Source organism: Bison bison, unplaced genomic scaffold, assembly GCF_000754665.1.
Source record: "Bison bison bison isolate TAMUID 2011002044 unplaced genomic scaffold, Bison_UMD1.0 scf7180017864274, whole genome shotgun sequence".
Classification (NCBI taxonomy): domain Eukaryota; kingdom Metazoa; phylum Chordata; class Mammalia; order Artiodactyla; family Bovidae; genus Bison; species Bison bison.
Window position 1 is genome coordinate 3,838,426 of NW_011494846.1, and position 15,437 is coordinate 3,853,862.

General features: G+C 42.7%; 1 protein-coding gene across 1 annotated transcript in view; it reads left to right on the forward strand.

Moving 5' to 3' along the window:
• Nucleotides 1-15,437, forward strand: part of CAP2 (CAP, adenylate cyclase-associated protein, 2 (yeast)) — a 138,924-nt gene that overhangs the window by 7,903 nt on the left and 115,584 nt on the right. The gene's annotated exons all lie outside the window — the stretch shown is intronic.

A 15,437-nucleotide genomic window follows, 5' to 3' on the forward strand; every position in this document is an offset into this window, starting at 1 on the left:
CTTTCTGCCATAAGGGTCGTGTCATCTGCATATCTGAGGTTATTGATATTTCTTCTGGCAGTCTTGATTCCAGCTTGTGCTTCCTCCAGCCCAGCATTTCTCATGATGTACTCTGCAGAGAAGTTAAATAAGCAGGGTGACAATATACAGCCTTGACATACTCCTTTTCCTATTTGGAACCAGTTTGTTGTTCCATGTCTAGTTCTAACTGTTGCTTCCTGACCTGCATACAAATTTCTCAAGAGGCAGGTCAGGTGGTCTGGTATTCCCATCTCTTGAAGAATTTTCCACAGTTTATTGTGATCGACACAGTCAAAGGCTTTGGCATAGTCAATAAAGCAGAAATAGATGTTTTTCTGGAACTCTCTTGCTTCTTCGATGAATCAGTGGATGTTGGGAGTTTGATCTCTGGTTCCTCTGCCTTTTCTAAAACCAGCTTGAACATCTGGAAGTTTATGGTTCACATACTGCTGAAGATTGAAAATAAGAGTCTGTGATGTGGCAAACCATTTCTGGAGGTTTAGTGTTGATAAATTAACTGATTCATTGATTGATAGTGACTCCTTATTTTACTAGATTCAGAGATTTTTGAAAGGTCAAGTTCTTGATACTTGTGACACCTCTCCAAAGAGGATGATAGCCCAGTACATTTTATTTATTTATTTTCAGGCAGTTATGTTAATATCTTTATTCATTTTTCTTGTTCTTCACTTGGAGGCATTCTCTGTAATGCATTGCATTTGTGTATATGTATGTGTATAATAACCAGACAGATAGCACTCTGGATCTGTAAATGTATAGCTTTCTCCAAGTTTGGGAAGTTTTTGGCTGTTATTTTTTCAAGTATGTTTCCTACCTCAGTCTCTTTGTCCTCTCCAGAAATTCCAGTGACACTAATATCAAACCTTTTTGTATTATCCCACAGGCTTTTTAGGCTCAGTTCACTTTTTTGTCCCGAGAAGGCAGTGGCACCCCACTCCAGTACTCTTGCCTGGAAAATCCCGTGGACGGAGGAGCCTGGTAGGCTGCAGTCCATGGGGTCGCTAGGAGTCGGACATGACTGAGCAGCTTCACTTTCACTTTTCACTTTCATGCATTGGAGAAGGAAATGGCAGCCCACTCCAGTGTTCTTGCCTGGAGAATCCCAGGCACGGGGGAGCCTGGTGGGCTGCCGTCTATGGGGTCACACAGAGTCGGACACAACTGAAGCGACTTAGCAGCAGCAGCGGCGGCGGCACTTTTTTCTTCAACTTTTTTCTCTTCTTTAGATGGGATAATATCTACATCAAGTTTATTGACATTTTCTTTGTCATCTCTGTGCTGCTTTTGATCCCATCCCATACATTTTGTACTTGTTATTGTATATTTCAGTTCTAAAATTTTCACTTGTTTCTTTCTTGTAGGTTTTGTGTCTCTGTTGAGAACTCTGATCTTTCAATTTATGTTGAGAGTGTTTACCTTCATTTCTCAGAACATAGTTAAAAACAGCTTCTGTAATCTATCTGATAATTTCAACATCTGTATCATCTTGGAGTTGGCATGTGATAATTGTCTTTTCTTTTAAGGGTTGACCATGTTCTCCTGGTCTCCTGCATGTTACTGATAATTTTTTTTAACTGAATTCTAAACATTTTGAGTATTATGTTGTGAGACCTCTGGGTCCTTTTGAAATGCTCAGTGTTTTCTTTTACCAAGCAATCAACACAGTTCTATCTTGCATCCTGTGGGAATGGTTCCAATATCAGTTCAGTTTTCAAAGCCTTTGCTCTGTTGCGTTGGATCCCATGGAAGCACTGTTTAGGGGTTAGTCTGGGACTTGAGCAGTGAGATTTGAGCAGAACTTAAATCGTAGTTCAGTTCTCAAAGCCTTTGGATCTGTCCTACACATACATAGCTCAGGGGTGAGACTGGGGGGTGTCCACTGGCTCATGTACAACGTCAGGGGACCCCCTTCTTCAGCTGTCTCCATTCTGAGATTCCTCCCACACTCTCCTTCCCCTGGGATCCTTTTGCTGCTCTTCTGGCCAGAAGGACTGGGTTTCTGTTGAGGTGTTAGCTACTTCTGCTGCTGCCGTTCAGTTTCCCCAAACAGGGGCCATCCTTAGGACAAAGAAGTAACAGAAAATAAGAGGGGAGAATGACAGGGATTCTGACTACACTCTTTGGATCACAAAGGGCCCTTTCCCTGCTCCTCTGGCAATACGATTAGGATTTTTGGGAGGTATTTTAGCTGTCTGTGCTGCTGCTTGCTCTTCTACCATGCAGTTCTCTGATGGGCAGCCACTCTTGGAAAAGAAAAAAGGGAAAAAACCCAAGCAATCCAGACTTTCCCTCACATCCTTCCATTTATATGGGCCTCCTTTTCAAGGCTTCTGATTGAAAAGAGGAGGGTTCTCTCAGAGATTTTTTTGTTTGTTTTTTCATTGGCCACACCATGCAGCGTGGATGACTACCCCGACCAGGGATCGAACCCACACTCCCTGCATTGGTGACGCAGAGTCTTAATCACTGGACCACCAGGGAAGCCCTCTCTCAGAGTTTTTGTTGCTTGTATCCTGTGTGCAGTTCCAACTGCAAGTCACCTCTGAAGAGAAAAGAGGAACAAGCCCAGAAATGCACTCCCAAATGGATTCCTTTTCCCAGTGTTGATTGCCCTTCTCAATACTCCTGCTGTTGTTTATCCTTCAGGGTCAGGAGTTGCCTCTTGCATTTGAACACAGTTTAGAGACAGGCTGTGGTGAGCATATTCCCTCTGAATGGTCTCTGGGAGCCCCTCCTCTTTTCTTACTCCCTTTTTCCACTTTTCCCCCATCCCTCACCATTCTTTCCTTTCTGCTTCTCTTTCTCTCTTCCCCCTTTACTCTAAGCTCCCAGGTCCAAAGAGCGAAAAAGAACTTTGCATCTTCTGGTGGTCCACAGCTCTATTTAAAAACTGATCTTGTCATAAGTAGTAAATCGAAGTCAAGTATGGAAGTGGTCAAGTATTTTGAACGTCAAGTATTTTGGCCCCTACAACTAGTTCCAGGAGTGAGGGGTGTGGCCATTCAGAGCAACCTCTGGTCAAGTTTAATTACTACCTGTGACTTTGTAGGGAGATGAGAGTGCCAGAATCCCTCAGATTTAACCAGTTTTCAACCACCTCTTTAAAAAAAGAAGTACTTATTTTTGTTTTGTTTTTTGTAGCTTTGGTGGCAGTGGTGGTTTAGTTGCTAAGTTGTATATGACTCTTGCGACCCCATGACTGTAGCCTGCCAGGCTCCTCCATCCATGAGATACTCCAGGCAAGAATACTGGAGTCAGTTGCCATTTCCTTCTCCATTTTGTAGCTTTATTGAGGTATAATTTTGCATACCATAAAATTACCCACTTAAAGTGCACAATTCAATGATTATTAGTGCATTATACAACAGCCACCACAATCCTGGCTTAGATCGTTTCTATCTCTTCAAATAGAAATTTTGTACCCATTTGCAGTCACTCCCCATTTCTCTCCCCAGCCCCAAAGTGAAAGTGAAAGTCACTCAGTTGTGTCCAACTCTGCAACCTCATGGACTGTAGCCTGTCAGGCTCCCCGTCCATGGAATTCTCCAGGCCAGAGTACTGGAGTGGGTAGCCGTTCTCTTCTCTAGGGGTCTTCCCAACCCAGGGTTTGAACCCAGGTATCCTACATTGCAGGTGGATTCTTTACCTTCTGAGCCACCAGGGAAGCCCCTCCCTAACCCAAGGCACCCACTAAACTACTTTCTGTCTCTACAGATTTGCTTTTTCTGGAAAGTCATATAAATGGAATTATACAATACACGGTCTTCTGTGTCTGCTTCTTTCACCAAGCATAGTGTTCCTGAGGTTTGTTTATGTTGTAGTATGTGTCCATACTTCACTCCTTTTTATTGTTGAATAATACTCCATTGTACGGATGGACCACATTTTGTTCATTCATCTTTCAGTTGATGGACATTTGGGTTGTTTCCGTCTTGTGTGTGTGTGTGGCCATTGTGAATGATGTTGTCATAAACATTTGTGTACAAGTCTTTGTGTGTGTGCACACATTTTTCTTTTTTTAATGTTTATTTATTTGACTGGGTCTTAGTTATGGCATGTGAGATCTAGTTCCCTGCTACTGCTAAGCCCCTTCAGTCATGCCCGACTCTGTGCGACCCCATGGACTGCAGCCTACCAGGCTTCTCTGCCCATGGGATTCTCCAGGCAAGAGTACTGGAGTGGGGTGCCATTGCCTTCTCCACTAGTTCCCTGAGCAGGGATCAAACCCAGGCCCCCTGCATTGGGAGCAGGGAGTGTTTGCCTCTAGACCACTAGGGCCATCTCTGGATATATGTTTTCATCCCTCTTAAGTAGGTAAATATGAATAGAATGGCTGAACAGTATGGTAAAAATGTGCTTAACTTTTTAGGAAACTTCCAACCTTTTTCCACAGCAGCTGCACTATTTTACATTCCCACCGGCAATGTAGGAAGGTTCCAATTTCTTCATAACCTTACCAGCACTTGATATTGTTTGTCTCTTTGATTGTAACCATCCTAGTGGGTATTTTCAGTTCCCCTAGTGAAGGTATAACCCGGTGGTTACAGATAGAAAAGATAACCTGGTGTCGTTGTGGTTTTGATTAGGATTTTCCTGGTGACTTGATGTTGAGTGTTTTTATAGGCAGTGTTGGCTATTTGCATATCTTCTTTGGAAAAACGTCTCTTCAAATATTTTGCCCACTTTTAAGTTGGTGTACTTGTCTCCTTCTCATTGAGTTTCAGGTGTTCTTTATGTATTCTGGGTACAAGGCGAACAATACGTTTACTTTAAGGAGGAACAAAAGGTCCATGGAAGCCCTGCCTGGGCCCTGGTAGCCTGGCCAGGGGGGCTCCACCGTTCTTCTTTACCCAGTGCCAGAATGTGGCCCTGGGGGGAAGTCCTAGAAGCATCTCTTTGACCTCTCCCTCCTCCATGGCCTCAGCAGAGCAAAACAACAGCAAATAGAAAAGCTCAGGAATAGAAAGAGTCCTCAATAACATAGGAGTGCAGAAAGTGGGTGGAAAGGGAGAGCAATAGGTCTCCAGCAAAAGGTCCTTACTTCATGCTTAGCTAAGAGAGCACCTGCTTCAGGAATGGAATGTGTTAGGGATCTGCTCTGGTCCCAGTTAGCATTCAGAGTCTGTGATTTTATGTCTCTGTCCTTACGCAGCCCCGTCACCCCAAGTCAGGGCACAGCACCAGCCTTTAAGATATAGTTAGACATCCCACACGGTTTCTGATTCCACTGGACTCTCTTCTGCTGAAATAGCCCAGTGCCCTGTGTCCTGGTGTTCTTCAGGGCCAGCTGTCCTTAACAGCCAAACCATCTGCTCCCCAGGGAAATCATGGTGCCTTGAAAATAGAATCTGTGTCTCATCCATATATGTAGCCCCGGGAACTCTGCTCAAGACACATACAATTATCATAAGTCCGAATGAAGAGGAAGGGATGAGTTCATGTATTGGAAGTGAGAAAACTGAGACTCAGGTTAAGCAGTCTACCCAGAGTCACACAGGTTGTCAATGAAGGGATTGGGTCTCAAATTAAGATTCTCTGATACCAAAAATACTTTTTCCACTAAGTCAAGTTATGAGTCCTAGCCTCTCATCTTCAGAGATTCCAACTTAGAGAAGAAGTATTTATACTAATAGACTGAACAGGGATGGTTCTGGGGAGTGATGCCACAGTGTGGAGAGGGCAAATGGGCTGAGGAGGTCATTTGTCTATGTGGTTTGTTTATGACGTCCTTCTGTACCCAACTCTGGATTTGGTGGACACGACAGGAAGTACTTCAAGGAAGGTTATCTCTGATGGGTAGGATGAGGGATGACCTCTTAGAGGGTTGGGATTCAAAGCCTGTGTGCATCAGGGCCTGAAGGGGTCCTGGGAGAAGTGGAAATGGCAGGACTGTAGTATAGAAGGGTTGTGGGGTTGTATTTGGGAAGGGATGAGTTGTCTCGCTGATGGACTCTTAGGAACCTGGTGAGTTGTAGTGGTAGGGTGAGGGCCTTTTGAAAATCAAGCTAAAGTTTGCTTGTTTGCTTTTTTCTCTGCAGTGGAACATTGTTGGAGGCTTTATAGGAATCAGTTGGCTAACCAGGATCATACGCATTTTCTCCAGTTCTGTGAAAAATTTAAAGTGCTCTTTTATTCATGTAACTCTCTGATCTCTCCTCTTCTGATTCCACTGTTTCAGAGCTTAAAGACTCTTGAAACTTCTTTGCAGTAAAAAGAAAACAGTGGCTTTGAGACCTCCCTGGTGGTCCAGTGGCTAAGACTCCCACTCCCAATGCAGGGTACCTGGGTTCAAACCCTGGTTGGGAAACTAGATCCCACATGTCTCAGCTGAAAGATCCCACGTGCTGCAACCAAGGCCCGGCGCAGCCAAATAAAAAATATAAATACATATTTAAAAAATAATAAAAATGGTGACGTTTTTGCTGTTTGGTGAGAAACTGGCTCCAGATGGTCCCTTTGGAGACTAAGGGAAAGATGAAGGCAGGTACCTTGACAATGTGAATGTGTGTCTTATGGAACAACTCTCTGACTTGACTGAGCAGTGTCTGCTTGCAGCCTCCTACCACTACAGCTGGCAGGATGTGTATTTTAATTGCTCTTGATTTTCTATGTACGAGTATTTTCATAGCAGATAGTGGGGACTATCTTGATGAATGATACAGCGTATTTAGTGAGCCAGTCAATGAACGGATGAATAATGCCATGATTTGTTTCTTCTATACATACCATTACCCTAATTAGTAATAGTGAACCACAGGATCACTTCCCCCAGTGACTGGTAGGTTACAGAGGAAAGAACAGATAATTGTCTCAATAGTCTCAATAAAGAGAAACCACAATCTAGGAAAGTCTGGTGTGAAGATAGTTAACCAAATATTTTTGAATTTGGGTGAACTTATAGAGAAAGTCGGAGAAGGTGATGGCACCCCACTCCAGTACTCTTGCCTGGAAAATCCCATGGACGGAGGAGCCTGGTCGGCTGCAGTCCACGGGGTTGCTAAGAGCGGGACACGACTGAGAGACTTGAGTTTCACTTTTCACTTTCCTGCATTGGAGAAGGAAATGGCAACCCACTCCAGTGCTCTTGCCTGGAGAATCCCAGGGACGGGGGAGCCTGGTGGGCTGCCGTCTGTGGGGTCGCACAGAGTCGGACACGACTGAAGCGACTTAGCAGCAGCAGCAGCATAGAGAAAGTAGTCCATTGTGACTTTTTATTGTTTGCAGAGAGCTCACATAAAAGCCAACTGCCCAGCCTTACCCTAAGAAAAAGTTTGACAGTCTTCAATTTCCTGTCACTTCAAGTCTATTTTCTATTTAATGTTAGGCTCGTGATCTTTGAAATCCCTTGGATCTGGGTTTCTCTTATAGAGGAGAAACTCCCCATGAGTATTTCTGCATCTTTGGTCTAGTTAGAAGTTTAAACCAGCAACCCAGAAGACTTGGCTCTTTTATTAACCTGAAAATATTCCCAAAGTAGTATTTATTTGTTTTATGAATTTGCTGTGGGAAATTTATAAAACTGTATAGACAATATGGAGTTTTTTAAAAAATCTGAAAACCTAAAGAAAAAGAGCCATAGAGAGACTTCCCCAGTGGTCCAGTGGTTAAGACTCTCCCTTCCAATGCAGGGGGCATGGATTTGACCCCTGGTCAGGGAATTAAGGTCCCACATCCTACAGGGTGCAACTAAAAATTAAAAAGCAAACAAAACAACAACAGCAAAATGAACTATGGAAAACCAAAGGTTCACATTGGAGGGAGCAGGCATGCTCTTTCCTATCACGGAAGGAAGACACTGTAGGTCTCCGTAGGAAAAACTAATCTTGTGTCTCCTTTTAAATGGAAATTTCTTCTGCAAAAATCTGGCTTTCCACCTGATCTAGGATTATACCAGTGAGTGGGCAGGCGAGGGAAAGGCAGTGAGGGGTAGCCAATTAATTAGTCAATCAAAAAATATGTATAGAGTTCTCCATGCACCCAGCAGCATGCAGACTCAGTGGGAGATACAAAGAAAGTGAGATACAACCTCAGCCCATGGGAAGCTTGTACTGGTTTCCTTTTGAGGCAAGGTATACATGTGCTAGCAGAAAAAATGGCACGAGGAGGCATTTGCATTCAGCAGTCTGTCTCGTAGATACCAAGGGTGTAGTACAGACAAATAGGCTGCTATTCGGAGAAGGCAATGGCAAGCCACTCCAGTACTCTTGCCTAGAAAATCCCATGGACGGAGGAGCCTGGTAGGCTGCAGTCCATGGGGTCCCTACGAGTCGGATGCAACTGAGCAACTTCACTTTCACTTTTCACTTTCACACAATGGAGAAGGCAATGGCAACCCACTGCAGTGTTCCTGCCTGGAGAATCCCAGGGATGGCAGAGCCTGGTGGGCTGCCGTCTATAGGGTCGCACAGAGTCGGACACGACTAAAGCGACTTAGCAGCAGCAGCAGCAGCAGGCTGCTATTCTGGGCTTATCACTACTTCCTCTGTGCCATGGGGGTGTCAGTATTCAAGGTAGCTACGGAAGCTGCTTTTCATAACTGGTTAGACTGAGTAGCTAGGAACTTAGCAGACCTCTTGCCACCGAACATAAGATGGTTTGATAGAGAAAACAGGAGGGATGAAGGAGGGTGTTGTTTTTTTTTTTCCCCAAAAAATAGTTCCACAGAGATGTCCTCAGAGGACTAACTAAAAGCAAAAGTCATATAAAAATGTTTGGGGTGGGGGGAAACTGACTATAAAATTACTAATTACACAGGAAAATTTTTGTTTTTGTAATAACCATTACACATAGACTTGAGAAAATCTCTTTTAGAAATGTTGAAGGAATAAGTACATTGACAGAAGAAAGTGAAATGTTGAAAAAAATAATGATAAAGGTGTATTGACCTGAAGTTTTCAGCTAGTCATTTCCGTTGTTTAGATCTTCTAGATGATTGCTCAGTGTTTCAAGTTCATGACAGCTTGATGTAGCAGTGTGTAGGCTAACTATTCCCGTGAGAGCAAGGTGGAGATGGGAGATTTTCATGACAGTAGCTGACATGTCTGTCACTGACCTCGTGCCAGACTTTTTATGTTTTGGTATGCATGTTTATAGCAATCCTATGTACAGGTGGTAACTAAAGTAAAACCAAATTAAACTCTTTTTCCAAAGTCCTCCAGCTAATAATTCCAAAGCCAGGCCACCTCTATGCTACCCCAGTTAAAGATGAGCAAAACAATTGAGACTTTATAAAAAGGTTAAAAAGTGTAGGGAACTCTCCCATTCTGGGAACCACTATGAAAAAAAGGATAGGAATACTGTTTCTCCTATGTTTTAAGTGTAGTCATTGTACTATTGGCATAACATTGGACACTGGACATAAAATTGGACTGTGTGTGTGTGTGTGTGTGTGTGTGTGAGAAGTCCCGTCAGTCATGTTGGACTCTTTGCGACCCTATGGACCGTAGCCCCCCAGGCTCCTCTGTCCGTGGGATTCTCCAGGCATAAATACTGGAGTGGGTTGCCATGCCCTCCTCCAGGGGATCTTCCCAACCCAGGAATCAAAACTATGTCTCTTGTATCTCCCTGCATTGGCAGGTGGGTTCTTTACCACTAGCACCACCTGAGAAGCCCTAAAGGTAAATAATATTAGGAACTAAATATCTGCAATTTAACAATGGGTTTTATAAGATGACCAATGAGGAAAAAAAAATAGTATTTTTAAACACTAACAGCTGGATTTCCCTGGGGGCTCAGTGGTAAAGAATCCACCTGTCACTGCAGGACACACAAATTTGATTCCTGGTCTGGGAAGATCCCACATGCCTCAAAGCGACTAAGCCTATGCACCACGACTATTGAGCCTGTGCTCCAGCGCAGGAGCCACAGCTAGTGAGCCCATGTGCCCTAGAGCCAGTGCTCTGCAACGAGAGGAGCCGCCACAACGGGAAGCTCGCAAACGGCAACTGTTGAGTAGCCCTCGCTTGCCGCAACTAGACAAAAGCCCACACAGCAGCGAAGACCCAGCACATCCAAAAACAAATAAGTAAATAAAAACAATGACAGCTACCTCTCCTCCTAGGAAACTGTCTCCAGAACACCTTATTATTCCAAGAACAGTATATGAGAAAATACTGATCAGCTGTATTCTTACTGAAGTGCATGAAGTTTTTGTAAATGTATGCAGTTGATGTAAGAGAAGTTTGAATTGTTTAAATATTTAGAATGCTAACTTCTTTGTTTGAAAACAAATAGACTTGTTTTATTAACTCACCCAGAGACAAACTATATGCACTGTTCATTCTCCAATCTTTTCTACACTCCTGAAAATCATTGATAAGAAAATATTTGGGGACAAAAAATGTTTGATCAACAACAGAGCACATCATCATGAAAACTCAAAACACTGGGGATAAAGAGAAGATCCCATAAACTTCCTCCAGAAAGGAAAACACGGATTACATCTGAAGGAAGAAAGATCAGAATGGCTTTGGACTTAGCAGCAGCCGCCTAGGAAGCTAGAAGAGAATGGAGTGAAAACTTCAAGATTGCAAGGAAAATTTCCAGCCTAGAATTCTATACTCTACCAAACCAGTAGTCACATGTGAGGGCAAAGTATAGATATTATCAGACTGCTAAGATCTCAAAAAAATTGCCCTTTTATGTACATGTTTTTGAGGGTAATACTCTTCCCAGTTAAGAAAGTATCTCAAGAAAGAGGAAGATGTAAAATTCAAGCAACAGGTGATACTGCACTGGAGGGAGAGGAGGGAGAGTGAAGGTAGAGGCGGACCCCAGGGGACAGGTGTGTAGCAGGCCTGCAGAGTAGTCTTGCAGTTGGAGTGATCTCCAGAAGAGATGCCTCTGAAAAGAAAAAGCTAAGACAATTCCGAGTGTGTTTGGCCCTGTGGAAAGGAGACTTATTCAACTCCTGGAAAAGCTTGGAGATGAGTGATTAAGTATAAAGAAAACTGAGAAGCTGAACATCATAGCTGTAGGAAAACAGGTTGTGCAAAAATGGAACACGATCTTAGCATACCTCATGACTCAGCTGTGAATAGTCATAATTGTTTTAACACTGATGATGAGTCACAGAAAAATTGTGATATCATAGTGTTGGGAGGATGGGACAAGAGGAAATGTGCATTGATGTGCTGGTGGAGATTAAGCAAGAGAAAAGTAAACCCTCATGTTTCTGGAGGGAACTCAATGGATAATGCCTAAAACTGAAGGAAACAAACAAGACGTAGAGATAGAACCATGCTACTTAGAGATAAGGAGGTAATTACTAAAAGAAACAGCTGAAATAATTGAACATGGTTGACTCTTAAGGCAAAAAATGGAAGAAGGCATTCAGGGGACTGTTGTGGTTTTTGTGATAAGCCTTGTAGAATTATTGACTCTACGTTATGTGCATTCTTTGATAAAAATAAAAAACTTTTTAAAAAGTAAGGGGTAATTCAGATAAGAGAAAATGACAAGGATGAGTTACCATTCCCATTATAAAGAAATTCAAAATAAAATACTTAAAAATTAATACAAAATAAGAAATTAAGATTCATCTCAAGTATAATTTCCTAAACATTCAAAAGAGACAGTCATGTAATTCCATGTTCCTCTCCCTTTTTTTTCCCACCCATCCTCACTCTCTGGTCAAATGTTTGGGCTTCTTCTCTGTAAGCTCTAGGTTATAGGGGAACTTCAGCTTAGAGTTGGCTTCTACTTGAGTTAGAATGACTAGAAAATGTGGAGGCCAAGTTTGAGCTGTATTGTCTAAGCCAGTCTCTTGGTTGTCCAGCTGTGTATCTGGTTTCTCTTTGCATCTCCTCAGAGTCTTAGAATATCTCAGCTTCAGCCATTCTGCCCTGTCCCCCTCCTCTGCTGGCTTCCTGACCCAGGCTCATCTGTCTGTCCACCTGGCCTTGACACATTCCTTCCTCTGACCCTGCTGCCTACATTTGCTTTGACCGTCCTCTCCACTTCCTCAGCCTAATATTTAATTCCTGGCTCCCCACCTCCTCATCTGAACGTGGATAAATCCACTTTGGAGAACCAAGGCGAATGGAACTGCCTGGGAGGAATGTGGAGAATCTGTAGCTCTGTCCTTTCTTCATTCTTGAGAGCCCAGCTGCCAGCTGAGCGCACATGTGGGGGAAGTGTGTGTGTGTGTGTGTGTGTGTGTGGTGTGGTGTGGGGCAGTGCGGGGGTGGGGGGTGAGTGGGGAGGAGAAGAGAGCACAGCCGTCTTGGACTCCGTCATTTGCCCTGGGAATGCTCGTGTATTTTTGATATCCTGGTGTCGTCTTTCTTTTATTTGTTCTGCATGTCTCTTAGATACCGGTCTAAAATTTAAAACCCAGAGGCATCTTTCCAGCTTCCTTGCATGAGCAGTGTTTTGACCTCTTAAGAGGCCATGGCCAGACTTCAGCTCCTGGTGATCTTACATGAAGTGACATCTGATTCGCTTTTAGACTGCATTCCACACCAATCTGCCCGGCCCTGCAGTTTATGGGCTCACTCCTGTTGTCTTTCAACATATGGAGCACTGTGAGATAGTGTGAGTTTGAATCTTGTCAGGGAGGCTGATTAAGCCACCATCAGGGACAGCAGTCCTATGTGTGAAATGTCCCAGGCCTTCCCAAACAGCTCTGGGAGCGGCTGGGGGTGGTTAGTGCTTCTCCATTGAGGGGCAGAGAGACCTTGCTAACAAAGCAAACACATTGTTTTTGTATCACGGGCGAGGTCCACGGTGGTAACATTTGGCACGTTGAGTAACAGGGAACATAGATAACTGTGAACAGATGGGCAACTATTAAAAGATCCAGGGGCTTTTATCATTTCTCAGTTGGCCTTCACCCACCTACAGGATACCCAGTTCCCTTGTTAAATTACATAAAGAGCGCAAATAAATTTCTTCTCCCTCCTCTTTTTTTTTTTTTTCAATTGCGATGGAAGCAAAAGCTCTGACGTTGAAGAAGAGAATAGATGAGAAACTTCTAATTTTGAATCCCCTTGGGATTAGATGCTGATTTCAGCTGCACACAGAACACTGCCCCATATTTTTAAAGAGTAGCTGCTGGCAGTTTCAGAGGCGATGACTTTCCAAAATAGACAGTGAACTCCCCTGTCTGTATCTGGTGACCATCTGACATTTGGGACACAGACTTACAGAGCCATCCACGTGTTTTGATGCATATAACCTCGCTGTTAGAAAATGGCAGTGGCATGTCATTAAGCTTATGCTCAGAACTAATGGAATACAAAATACAAAAAAGAAACACCTTACCTGGTTCCCAGAAGCAGTGGAAAATATTTACACATCTTAGAGCAATGAGATTTCTCCACACTCTGGGGAAGTGTTGTCTCTGGTATAGGAGTGTGCTAGTCCTCTTTGGCTCAGGATGATACTTGGAGAGTTCATAAGAGAAGAAGTGGGACTTCCCTGGTAGTCCAGTGATTAAGACTTTGCCTTCCAATGCAGGGGGTGTGGGTTTGATCTTCGGAAGCTAAGATCCCACATGCCTCATGGCCAGAAAACCAAAACATGAAACAGAAACAATATTGTAACGGACTCAGTAAAGACTTGAAAAGAAAGAGTGAGAAGTCCAGACACTGATTGAGATGAGACATGTCTTCCTCTGTCTGGGGCAGCAGCCTGATTTTGCCCAAAGCAGTCATAGGTTGGTACGGTCAGTTATGGTACATATACCTGAATCTGATGAACCTGGCCAAATTAGATTGGGTTCATCAGAGGTGGCCTTAACAACATTACATTCCAGGGCCAGTAATTTTAAAGTATATCCTGTGTGGGCCTCCTGGTGGTTCAGTGGGAAAGAATCTGCCTGCCAATGTAGGAAACCCAGATTGGATTCCTGGGTCAGGAAGATCCCCGGGAGAAAGAATGGCTACCCACTCCAGTATTCTTGCCTGGGAAGTTCCATAGACAGAGGCGCCTGGACGGGCTACAGTCCATGGGGTCGCAAAGACTCAGACACAACTGAGCGACTGAGTACACACACACATGTACACTAAGTGTAGCTATTGAAGATCTGTTTGAACGCAGGAGGGGTAGATACCCAGCCCACTTTTATTCTCAGTCCCTTACCTTCGAAACCAATTTATCCCAGCTAGAAGTGTTGGGTAGCTAAAGATCCATGTGTCCAAAAACAACCCCAACAAAATCTAAATTTTATTCTAAAAATAACCAGCGGAAAATGGAAATAACCATTTTTATTATTTTATTTATCTGTTCATGTATTTTTTACTGTTAGTTTTGGCTCTGCTGGGTCTTCGTTGCTGGATTTTTCTAGCTGCAGTGCAGACTTAGTTGCCTGATGGTATGTGGAATCCTCCTGGAACAAACGTTGAGCCTGTGTCCCTGGCATTGGCAGGCAGACTCCCAATCCCTGGACCACCAGGGATGTTCTCTCATTCTTATTATTTTAAACTAAAACCTACACTATTAAAAAATAATTTAAAACAATTAACACTGAAGCCAATGATAATAAGTAGAAGACAGCCCTTGGAGGGAATGGCATCTGTTGCCAAATGATACAGTTTGATAAACGCATACTTCTTCTGTGCTGGGCTCTTTGGTTTAAGATAATTGAGTAAGCAAGGGTTATCACTGGGTTTAGTGTCCCCTGTAGAATTATACTTTAACAGAATTATTGGAAATAGATAAAACATGCTGACACCATTTAGCAGGAATGTTGGTAATGTTAATTATGAGATATATGTTCATGGGATTTTTTTCTCTTCCTTATTTTTTAAATTATGAAAGTATGATAGCACATTTATAGGAGACTTGGAAAATACAGAACACAGTTACATATAGTTCTTATATATTACAATTATTTTTAAGTAGATAAATTGAGATTTTTAGTTGGAGTTTGAGTATCAAACTCTCAAAAATTAAGAGAACAAATGTACAGAAAAGTAGAAGGATATAGTAGACCTGAAAAGCACCATGAACCAATTCAACATAATTAAGATTTATATAATTTTCACACAATAGTAGGATATAAATTCTATTCAAGTTCCCATAGGCTATAAACTAGGAGAAACTGGAACATATCCAGGGACATAAAACAAGGCACAAAATTTTCATGGTCTGAAGGTATTGAAATCATACAGAGTCTGTTCTCTTATCACTATGGAATTATGTTAGAAATCAATATCAAAAGATATTTGAAAATAACCCACATATTTTCAAGTGCAATGGTTCACAGTCTTTTAAGTAAATGTTATGCATCAATTCATCGTAGAATAAAGAAGCATCCATGGAGACACATGATAATGGTATAGAGAGTGAATATTTGTGTATTGCAATATGATTCTTATAAACATCCCTGAATTGAATAGAAAATAAGATGAGCTCAATGTAATTAGTTTTTATTCTGCTGTAAGTTTTATGTT